This window comes from Pomacea canaliculata, linkage group LG13, assembly GCF_003073045.1.
Source record: "Pomacea canaliculata isolate SZHN2017 linkage group LG13, ASM307304v1, whole genome shotgun sequence".
Lineage (NCBI taxonomy): Eukaryota > Metazoa > Mollusca > Gastropoda > Architaenioglossa > Ampullariidae > Pomacea > Pomacea canaliculata.
Window position 1 is genome coordinate 6,669,094 of NC_037602.1, and position 11,763 is coordinate 6,680,856.

An 11,763-nucleotide genomic window follows, 5' to 3' on the forward strand; every position below is an offset into this window, starting at 1 on the left:
TAGGAGCCCGAGTCCTGGGAGGTTTGGTCGTTGTCTGGGGGGACAGGACATGCATATGCATGGTGCTTTGTCCGCAAAGTGACGATGATGATAATAAGGATGACAATAATATATTCCTGTAAAAAGCAGGTTTTCATCACTTTTCCCACCGCACAGGGAGAAGTTGGATAATGAAAACGACATGAAAACACAAGTAGGAACTGAATGTTTGGTAAAACGGAAAATGTAGAGTGATGCTGAGGTGGACAGTTGAATTAACCATTTATCAGAAAATGTAGACAAAACATATATTCGTCAGGTAATATTTATAAAGCAACATCTAACGATATACTACAGAATCTTGCTATCTTTTTATTTATCTGTCTGTCTATCTAATCTATTAATCTAAGCATGCAAAACAGCCAAAGAAACATTCCTGTAAAATAAGAGAAACTCTCTAGAGAACAAAATACAAAAAAATTTAAAACACACTATTGCATGTGAACCCAAACATGTGAAACTATTACCTCTTGAAAGATGATTACTGGAATTCGATATGAAAACAATTATTGTAATATATTTTCACATAGAAAAACGTCAAACTGCCCTAACAGCACGTGCACTAACAGGTGCATTACAACACCGAGGACAGCAAAAATACACCGAGAACATAAGTGATTAGCGTAAAACATAGCGAGGGCGTTCAGAAGATGGAACATTCCACTCTACAACACTGTGAATCGGTGCCAGCAACTAACAATAAACAAACAAAAAGCAAGTGACTGAAGCTAAATAGGGACCTTGTATAGTTTATAAATATGAAACTTATTAGAGTGCATTCCTAGATACAACCGCCAGTATGTTTCATAAATGCTCTTTCTCGTGTAAAAATGACGGTAGAGGGTGAGCAGAAAGAAAAGAGAGATGGATGGAATGAGGGAGGGAAAGAGAGATCCGCTGGAGACGTGTGAATTATGTGCCCTTGATCCACTAAAATGTTATCTTCTCCTAAAAACAAGTCGAGCATCGCTGGCTTTATTTTGTTGATCCGTGTGATCTAGAAGTAGCGGCAGTCTCCACATCTAACTACAAATAAATAAAATTGCACCTTACAAGTGCTTTTACACCCACGCGCATGATACACACAAAATCTCACACAAACACATGGACTGAGTACAGAGGTCATTGTGTAGGTCCACACCAATTTATTTTCGATCTGGAAGTGAGTTCGCGCTTGACTGACCTCAGACGCAGTAGGTATCTGATTTTGCCAGCACGTGGGGATTGAATTCCTTATTTCCACATGTATTGCCTTTCGTGTGTAATAATCGTGGCTCGAAAAACAACTGTAATGGCAGGATATTACCATCTTATTCACTTGGCTGTGTCCCAGTCAGCATTTGAATTGTCGCCTTGGGTCCGAAAAACATAATTGCTACTTTTCTTCAATACAACAGTATCTCTACCATTACAGTTATGTACACGTGTTCAAAGAATGGTAAAAAGTGAGATAAACAAGCTGAAACGAAAGGGAAAATGCGTGTGGAAGGAGGCATTGAGTGGAAAAGAAAGAAAAGGTGGAGTTTGGCTGCTGATTTTCAAGGATCATCAACCAGTGAAGAGCTTTCAACCTTTATTAAATTATTCTTTGTTGATTTCAGCTGTTTTTCACTCATTTCTTTCATTTTATCGTACTTTTCTCTCTTTTACGCTTCCTTCCTGTCTTTCCGCAGCCCGTTTTTTTCTGGATTTTTTTCTCGGCGAAAGTTCATCATTCATCCGCCATGTGAACTCCCATAACGACGTGTCCTTATCTTCACCCCTTTTACCCGCCAGTTTAGCCTCTAGGTCGTTAGTTTTCATTCACATCTCTGGCATTGTCCTTCCTTTCTCGTGGCCCGTGTGGCCCTCAATGACCAGCCTTCGTGCGACCAGCGATCAGGGTTCGCTGCTTTCTGGATGCCTCAGAAGATTCTGGACCAGTCCCGCCATGGATGCTGCCAATGATGATTATGTTCCCCTCGAGCGCTTGTGCCGTGAAAGGAAAGCACAGGTCGTTCATTCTACTCATCTTCAATGCGATCATTAAGCAAAACCTCGCGATAAACAGAATTTCTTTTCCTCAAATAACTTGCATGATGCAGAGAGCTGAAGGCGGACCCGAGGTTTCTTTGCCGCAGCCTTTGCTTCCCGAGGGAATTCGCATGCAAAATTAGCACAGACTATTGAAAAGTGACTCTTGAAACATTTTCATGAAGTGTGGCCTGAATATTTTTTTTTTAATTTCCCATAATGCAGGTTTGTATTTTTCAATTTGAGTTAATGCAGATGTTACGTGCGTGTTACGTACGGTACGTGCGTGCGTGTGTGTGCTGATGTGCGCGTGACTGTACTTGTGGCTGTGTGCACACAAGTACCCGAAGTGCCCACACGCACGACAGGAGGTTTAATTCCACTGAAAGGAAGCTCACTGCTGCGCGTGTGATCGCGAGTGCTCTCCCTTTGTGGCCTCGCAAAACGCGGTGCGCTGCTCCGAGCGGCCGAAAAAATTCGCATCAGGCTCATCAAACATGTAAATGAGGCCAATGACACGCGCCGCGCTGGACCCCACTGATCAGAGAATTCGAACTTTGACACTCATCACCCCAATTAGAAGCTCACCCTGTTTGCCATGCAGCAGGCGGTGTCGCCTTGAAATTTGCACCTCTTAAAACACAGCACACTGAAGAGAGGATGGATAAACCAGCTAATCGATCTGAAGCATGAAGCAAAATATCTCAAGCACTTTAACTCTGTTCCCATTCACTCACCAAGAAAATCTGTAAAACATTTTTCTTCTCTTGATTAACTAATCTGTCTTTTATATATATATACAGTAAGACGATTATCATGTATGTGCTTGCATGAACGTGGGTCCTCAATGGTGCACAATCTATGCTTGCACATTAAATTACATTCACTTAAATTTCATTGATCACTTGAGTATCTACTTTAGTAAATTTATTGAAATTTTCTTCTGTATATATATATACACACACAGTAACCAATGGCTTTTTCAAGATTAATGTGGACTAGATGCTATATATTGTTATATTTCAGAGTACATACAAAAGGATATACTTTATTAATGCCACATTACAATGAAACAAAAAGAAAAAAAATGATACTTCACATAATTGAATAAACGGTAACAGAGCAAAATACACAAACACTGCAAAAATGAGTGAGATGAAGCGTCAAACGAAGGAGGTATAAAAAGACAGAAAAAGACAGTGTAAGTAATCGGAGTTGAACGCTTTCTTAACTTCCGAGACAGAAGTCGTATCTTTTCCAAAGCCAGCGGACCATAAAATAATCAAAATACTGTTTCTTGACCAGCTCGACTAGCCACACTCCAGATCGAATCACGTGCTCTGATTGACCAATGAAAGTTCAACAGAGGGTCAACGCGTTAATGATGGCTCCATTAAGAAAAGTGCATCCACGGCTGAATTATAAAGCAACTAGATTATTGGAGCGTTAAAGATAAAATCTTTCTCGTCGCAATCTTGTCTAAAAGGTGCAATGGAAATCACGGTTGTGTTTTTCTTTTGAGACTGTACGAGAAGGGTCGAGGAGGGTATAAAATAATTGGTCAAGACAGATGCTCTAAGTACAGCTCGTGGAGTATCTTTCGCTTTAGAACTTAAAGAATGCTTTTTTGGAGAAGAAAACAGGAAGAAAGAATAGCAGCATATGCCTGTGTGTGAGTGTGCGTGTATGCATGTATGCATGTGTGTATTTGTGTTAATAAGTGGTTTTTCTGTCATAATGTGCGTATCAGTCAGTAAGTGCATATTATGTATACTTCCTTTGGTAAATTAGGAAGTGTGGGAACCCACCCGTGTGGACGCTCACCTGTTTGCATGCGTGGAGTAATAAAATTAAAAACGACAAGAGTTCAAAAGAAAAGAAATAAAGAAACACAAAAATACGCAATGCCTGTTCAATTGATTTTTCTCCTAATGAGAAATCATTTGTCAAAAAACTTGATTGAAATGTTTCGCCAAAAGGAGCAGGGGCAAAGAGATTACTAAAAGCATCCTAACGGAACAAAACAAAACAAAAAATACAGTTAATGCAATAAATTAAGGAGAAAGCAAAAACTTCCTGGTTAAAATAGGAAGAATGAATGAAGAGAAAAATGAACGGGTGAACGAATAAGAAGGTAAGAAGATTGTGGTAACACTGAAGAAAGAAAACTGAAAAGAAACAAGCTTCCTATTCGAATGTCTTTGTATTGTCTGTCTGCCATTTTACACTCCAACTTTCATCTTATCTGCGTAATCCGAGTCTGTCTTTTCGAATTTTATATGATTAAATGTATTTGCGTCACTATAATAATGTAGATAGTTAAGTCGGTTTTACAAGATATTTTATTACTCGAAATGACAATTCATGACGAAAGATGTCTCTAGGAATAAAACTAACAAGGACAAGATTGTGGCGATGTAAAGTAAAAATCTGCGGTTGAGTGGAGCGATAAACACTGAGGCAATAAACATACAAATTATACAAACTACTGAATTTAATGTATTGTTATTACATTCTCTGTAAAGTTGGACCAAGTGTTGTTGTTGATAAAAGCAAGTGAATTGGAGTGAAGAAAAGGAAGGCATGGACATTTTCTCTCCCAACCTACGGGACTTGCGCAATGCCATGAATTCTTGCAACAGCGCCATAGCCCACTGCTCCTCCCTACAAGAAGCTCATAGAGATTGCTCTTCATGCCTTCCCTAAGGACCCTCCACTGATCGAGACAATCAGCGAATCGATATATGACAGATGTCTTCGGCAGAGTCGTTTAATTGGATTGTATGGGCCGCCAGGGGGCGCCATTGAACGCGCGACTACGTCATGGCAGCTTTGCCATCTCCACTGAATCTTGAGAACGGCCAGCGCCAATCGGTCAGTTCTGGAAAAGGCATCCACCCAGACATCCTTCCCTCTGTCCAGGAACCTCGGCCAAATCGTTTGCGTGACTGGTTTCTGTGCTGCTACTCGTTACAGAGGTGTGTCGCAAACATGGATTCTGGCGAAAATTATAGGTTACACTTCTGAACGCTGTGGCTGGAAGCTAAACGGTGGAATGACATTTAAAAGCAGCACAGGCTTTTATTGTGACACTCCCCCTGCCCTCCTGAGTGATCTCAACAATCATGTAAACAGGGAACATTCTCGATGATTTCGCGGAATATATCAGGCGGCGTATAAATATGTGGCAGGGAAAAAGGTCGCAGACATGCTTTTATTTGGTCTCGCATGCTAGCGGAAATATAAAACCCCAAATCTACTAGTATTAGTTGTGAATGGCTAGTTAGCTGACAAGTCATGCCTCACTGTGCTAGTAAATAAAACATGTGAGGCTGTTGTGTGCAGACGCCCGATGGGAATAGAACTCAGGAGCAGAGGTGAGCACGAGGGTATCATTACTAAAAGAAAACAGAAACAGGAATTTAGGGAAAAGCTTGTTTGATGCTTTTGATGCCTGGTGTTGTCTGGTGTTAGACACTACCAGCCCCCTCCCTGCATCTCCCACAGGTGTCACAGCCAGCATCGCCTACACTTATCGAAAATAACCGTCTCACGACATATAGAGAAAGAACGACAAGAGAAGCGAACCTTTATAGCTGGGACTTACACATTCGCCTTACCTAAGCGACTGTTGAGATGAACAAGTAAACGTTGAGAAGCAATTTTATTTTATTTTTTATTTGCATTTTGTTTCTGTATATATATTTCTTTATCTTAGAGTAAGCATTCTTTCTGCAGTGGTACAATGGCGCAGCAATTACAGTATGAATTGGATGTCGTCGGGTTCAGATCTCGTCTCGGACATGCTTTTATTGTTCTCCAAGTGGTACCTGTAATATAGTCTAATTTGCTTGTTTGGCATCAAACACCAATTCCACATCTTTAGTCACATCGTCTTTACGTTGTGACAAGTTTTATATACATATATCCATTTATATTGATGTAAGTGATATTATTATAGTGTAAGAGAGAGAGAGAGACACACATACATACTGCCTGCATGTATGTGTTTGTCTGTCCGTTCTGATTCCTTTCTCTTTAGCTTGTTCATTCTCTTCCTTCGCCCTACTCTTCTCTTCCTCTCTTCTTGTCAAACTCTTGCCAGTGTTATCACACGTGGAAACAACACGCCCAGATCCATTCGAGCATGCACGCGCGCTCACGAGCTCTGAGAGAGACATGGAACTCAAGCACAGAAGACTGGTGCATGACGGATGACGAAGGGCACAGCTCCCTTTGATATCACCGCCAATCCTTCGATCACCAACTGAGCGATCAGCTCAATCCCTTGTCCCCAACCACGCGCTCCTCCGATCGTGCGCGGCGCTTCAAAGAAACAAGCGAGACAGGTGACATTATTTTCTCTTTACACACACCCGGGGAGGGCAACGGGTGGTCAAAGCAGGGTCAGAGGTAGGGGAGAATAAAAGTGTTCTCTAATTCCCTCCCTTGCATTTCTAACTTTACTCATGTAAAAAAAAAATATTACAGAACCACTGCTACCAGTATTAAAAAACAAATTATATAAAAGTATGTAAATTTAATTCAGCTGCAGTTTGGTCGAAAACTGTTGCAGGACAAAACTGATGAATATCTGTAAAAAAAAAATGTAATGAGGCGTCCGTGGGTGTGTTAATATATCAATATTCGGCAATGTTCCCTGCCTTTTCTCCACAACACAACTACGCACTTCGCTCTCCTTTTGAATAGGCATTGACCACTCTGCTGCTTCGTTTGTTGCTGTTGTTGTCGTTGCAGGCGCCGGTGCTGTCATGGAGAAGATATTTCCGTCCTTTCTGAATAATCGCTCTCGTAGACTAACGTTTAGCGCGAGGCGTGAGCGATGTTTTTGTTGCACTATGCATGGGTGTCCATAAGCTTGTATGCTTGGCTGCACGTGCGGGAATGTAAGTTTGATGAGAGTCTATTGCTCTGGGAGGATCAAAGTCAGGGGAAAATATGCAACCACCCATGCTTTGCTCAAATCTCGATCGAGTTGATAACCCTGGGCGCAAAAGAAATTATCATACCTTTGAAGTTAGGAAATACTTTCACAATAAAAAAAATTAACTTTCATATACATCCTTTTGACATTACAAAAAAAATCTTTTCTTAAAGAATGGTCGTTGTGATTCAATAAATAATAGCTGTTTATAATCGAATTTTAATGGTTCACACAAGTACCCGACGATTGCTTTTCTTTGCTATACTCTATAAAACAACAGGTCTTCTTGAAGTGAATTGTTAAGCACACTGTATTAGATAGACCATTATTGTTCGACGAAATGTCACTCAAACTGAGAGTTTATCTCTGGCATCCCACTCACCGCGCCAGGTAGTGTCCTGGAACGCGTAAGAAGTCTGGTCGTTCCGATAATTCTTGGGGGGACTCAGTGGAATGTGAGCTTTTCCGGTAACGGTCAGTCGATACAAAGTATGCTATCTGGAGAAAATGCAGTCTACGGAATAAACAAACGATCAAGTGGGTGATGTCAGAGTGCAAAAGGTTTCAGAGAAATTAGTATTCACAGAGAATGAGGTAGCGTTACTTTCTGAATTTAAGGAGCAGTTTTCTGCACCCTCTCCCCACAAAAAACCAAACAACAACAACAACAACAACTAAAATTGTAGGGGAAACAATAAATAACTGGTCTTTAGAAACATATTGTCCGATATCTAGCTCGATAATACAAGTTCATACATGCGTAAATAAAAACAAACTAGACTAGAACATAAAAAATGGACTGACAAAGGACTAAGGGGTTACTAGGTTAAATGAGTTGAAAGAATGATGAGGATAAGGATTAATTAAAATAACGAAGAAATAAAAGAGAAGGGAGCTTTTAACTATATGATATTAAAAAAACGACAAATAGAAGGACGGATAGACTGCAAGAAAAGCCAAGAAAGAAGGAAAAAAGGAAAGAAAGAAAAAAGGAACGAACGAAAGAAAGAAAGAACAAACCAACCAACCAACCAACGAAAGAAAGAAAGAAACAAACAAAAAGACAAAAAACGAAGAAACAAACAAAGAAACAATCAAAGAAACAAATAAAGAAACAAATAAAGAAACAAAGAAACAATCAAAGAAACAAACAAACAAAGAAAGAAACAAACAAAGATGCGGGAGACCGACCTTTCTGATTGTAAGCTGTGTCTGCCTGCCCAGGGCGACCTTTAAGCGAAGACCATGTCTGTGGATGCTACCGCTCCACACCAGCCCAACAGCTTCAGGTCAACGAGAATCGGCGGCAGAGCAGAGTGTAGCACAGTGTTCATCCTTCCCCCGCGGGTCCTTCCGCATGGTGAGTGGTTGACAGTGTGCAGCGGGCCCAGGTCTCTGGGTACTACTCCAGTTCTTGCCAGTGGCATCTCCATCCGACACAGATTCCCTGCATGGTGCTAGTCACATTTTTTTCCTGGCGCAATCGCGCCCACAAAACCTCACCCTGCTTCATATTTCGTCAAGGCTCGTGCGAATAAAATTGCCTCTGCCGGCTAGCATATCAGACAGACATACTGCTGGGGGATGGACAAGATTAGAGGAGAAGACTCTCTCCAGAGAACAACCGACAAAACGTGGCGATGGATTTCATTCCCTTTCAGGAGGGGAGCCTCTTTGGGTCTGGAATAAACGTCTTCCACTGACTGTAGATGTATTCCCCCAAGTGCATATTGCTTCGGCTTGCTATTCTCGAATTTCAGAATTTTGCTAGATGTGAGGGTAGGTTTGTGTGTATGTCTGTGTGTGCGCGCGTGCATCTATATACAACAAAAAGTGTGCTTGTTATGCAAGCAGGTTTACAACCCAAACATAAAAACTCAAAGAATAATAAAAATGTCTTTTTCTCGAATTAGACGGACTTTCCAACCGCTCTCATCATGCGCAATCACACGTTCACTTGTAATTTCAGTGAAGCTTGGCCAACGTGGATGAGGGCCTCAGAAATGTCAAAGCTGCTCTGGAAATCAAGTGCGTCAAGCCGAAACCCAGCTTTTTGAAATTGCTTTTCACACCTGAGTAAAACGATGGCAAGAATTTCCTTCATGCACGGCTGACTTTGGTGATGATTCATTTTCTGTTTCAGGCAGTTTGTGTAAGGTGTGTCGGCATGGTGACTGTGACACAGATAGAAGTAGAACATGTGATGAGATTTTTAGAAGTGGAATAAATCAGGATGTATTCAGTAGAAGTAGAATGTATTAAAAACTCGGTGAAAGTAGAAACATTAAGTCAGGAGGTGTTTAGTCAAAGTATGAAAGTCAGAAGGAACTAGTTACTGATAGTCCTGCACTAAACAGTCCCCAGTAAGATCTGATTGTACTTTCTCGTATCACAGAAGGAAAAAAAAGAACCCTTCGACGATGTCTAGCAGATAAAATATACAAATCGCATACAGTACAGACAAGGGAAAAAAACTTTTTCTTCTATCGTGCTACCCATCGTAATGCTGGAGAATACACAACAGCTTGACATTTGCATTTCCGCCAGGCCTCTCCAAAGGGAGGTTATCGCCGGCCGAGGGACCACCCACCATCGGGTGGTTTGGTGGCTGGCGATATTGAGTTTTTGACAAACCGGCAAGTGATGGCGACACCCAAAGCTTTGGAGTGGCATCTGGTGCGAGCAGATTTCTCGCGCTGGCCTGGGGGATTAGGATTCAACTCCACATCACAGGAGAGATGTTTTGAAATGACAACAGTCTTCAGACGCCCACCAGCTGCCTTCCTTGTCCGTTGTGAATGCGTTGGTGGTCACGCACTAGGCATGCGTGACTGAGGACAAAAGCGACATGAATAGCATGTCTCAGTCTCTCCCTGTATATGTGTGTGTGTGATAGGTAAACATGTAGGGCATCATCATGTGTGTGCCAAGGACCTCTCCGAAATGCTTGACCAACTTCCAGCGCTGCTCAGCTCGTCTTGCGCCAGACGGGGTCAGCAGACATGATTGCTGGAATTTTGTGACGATCCCTTACAAGCCTCAGTGCTTGGCAAGTCCTACTCTGGGTCAACCGCGCTCGCTCACAGACTATTCGTCTCCAGATATATTTTGAAAATAAAGAGTGCAGCCATCCACACCCAGACTGCATTAGTGCCAGAAAATCATTCTATTTTCGGGTACTCTAGTATCTACAGCTTTGCTGGACATAGTCAAAGCAGCAATAACAATTTTTCACATATTTTTTTGCTGTTGTTCCTTTTTTCTATTTCCCTGACTTTTATTAATTTTTTTATTTATTCTTTTCATAACTCCCGCTCTCCTTCTTGTCTAGTCCTAACTTTTGCTCGTCAGCTGTCACTAAAACAGGAAGATATTTTTTTATTGACGAGTGTCAGTGCAGCAATCAAAGGTAAAATCCAAATCAAAGACAGAACAAGAGGGTCGTGTGCAGTGAAAAAGATGGCGCGCACTGATGTTCATCTGCACGACTCACGACGACCGAGGAAATGTCAGCACGAGGCTCCCAATCAGCTGAAGAGCCAGCAGCGCGAAGGGAGACCCCGGTGGTAGTGGTGGTGGTGGTGGTGGTGGGTGTTGATTCAGGCACCCAACAGGAAGGAAGCAGCAGCATTATAATAAGGAAACCGAAGAGTCGCTTTGGCATCCGGGGCCCTGGGAACAGTCCTGGAGCGAGGACAAGGAGGAGAGAAAAAGTAAACAGAAGCCAGAGGCTGTTTATGAGCGCGAATACCATTTTATTGCCATTGATTTCTAGGCGAACTCTTAAAGGTCTGAAGATTACGGTGGTGGTGGGGGGATAGGGGAGGATGGAGGACTGGATAAGGGTCGTAACAAACCCACTCATCACATGCAAGAACCACGCACACACGCACGAACGAACTCACGCGCACACACACGCAGACTCACTCACATACACACATACACACCCTCTCTTCTCATCCTCATCATGATTATCATCATTATTATCATCTTCATCATTTTTATTGCAAAAATGACAGAAGATAAGAATGGACTGGCAAAAAGAATTTACTCATTTCATTATCAAGCCGAAGCAAGAGAAGTCTTGCATTGCAGCGATGGCAGAGCGCCATGGTGCCACCACTTGTAGCAGGGCTGTGGCAGAAGGCGTCTGTGTGGGTTTATTTGAGAAGGCAAACAGCGATTTATTTGGTTTACCTTTTTGTTCTCTCTCTCTCCCACGTCAACATGTGGCACGTAGTGTTCACGTACACGAGATTCACGGCTTGAGGTGTCTGCCACGATGCAATGTCCGACAACCCACTCTCCTTCCCATCACTGGCACCCGACGGACCTCGCATGCAGAGAGGAAGGAAAAAAGTCCTTCCGGTTCTGCAAGTACAGGCTGTTCACTCCGAATTAATTGGTGGCGATGCTGAGCCTCCTACTGAGCGGGGGTTGGGGAGACGAGGCCGTGTGAAAGGTTTGGTGGGTGGTCGGTAGGTGGGGTGGGGATCGTGACTACAGAATGAGAAAGGGAAAATAAGCAACTGAGCGCTTTTGAAGAAATTAACTATATAAATGAATTAATTAAGCAAATATACATTGCAATGTCCTTTGTTTACGTGTATTCATGTGTACATGGGCTTGTGTATTTGAATGCATGACATCTGTTTTCTCTTTATGTTAGTTCTAACGTTTTGAAAGCGCAGCCACAGCATCATAAACAAAAAACAAAACAAAAAAATTACTCGTTTCCCGAAACAAATTAAGAGAGGAAAAAAAAT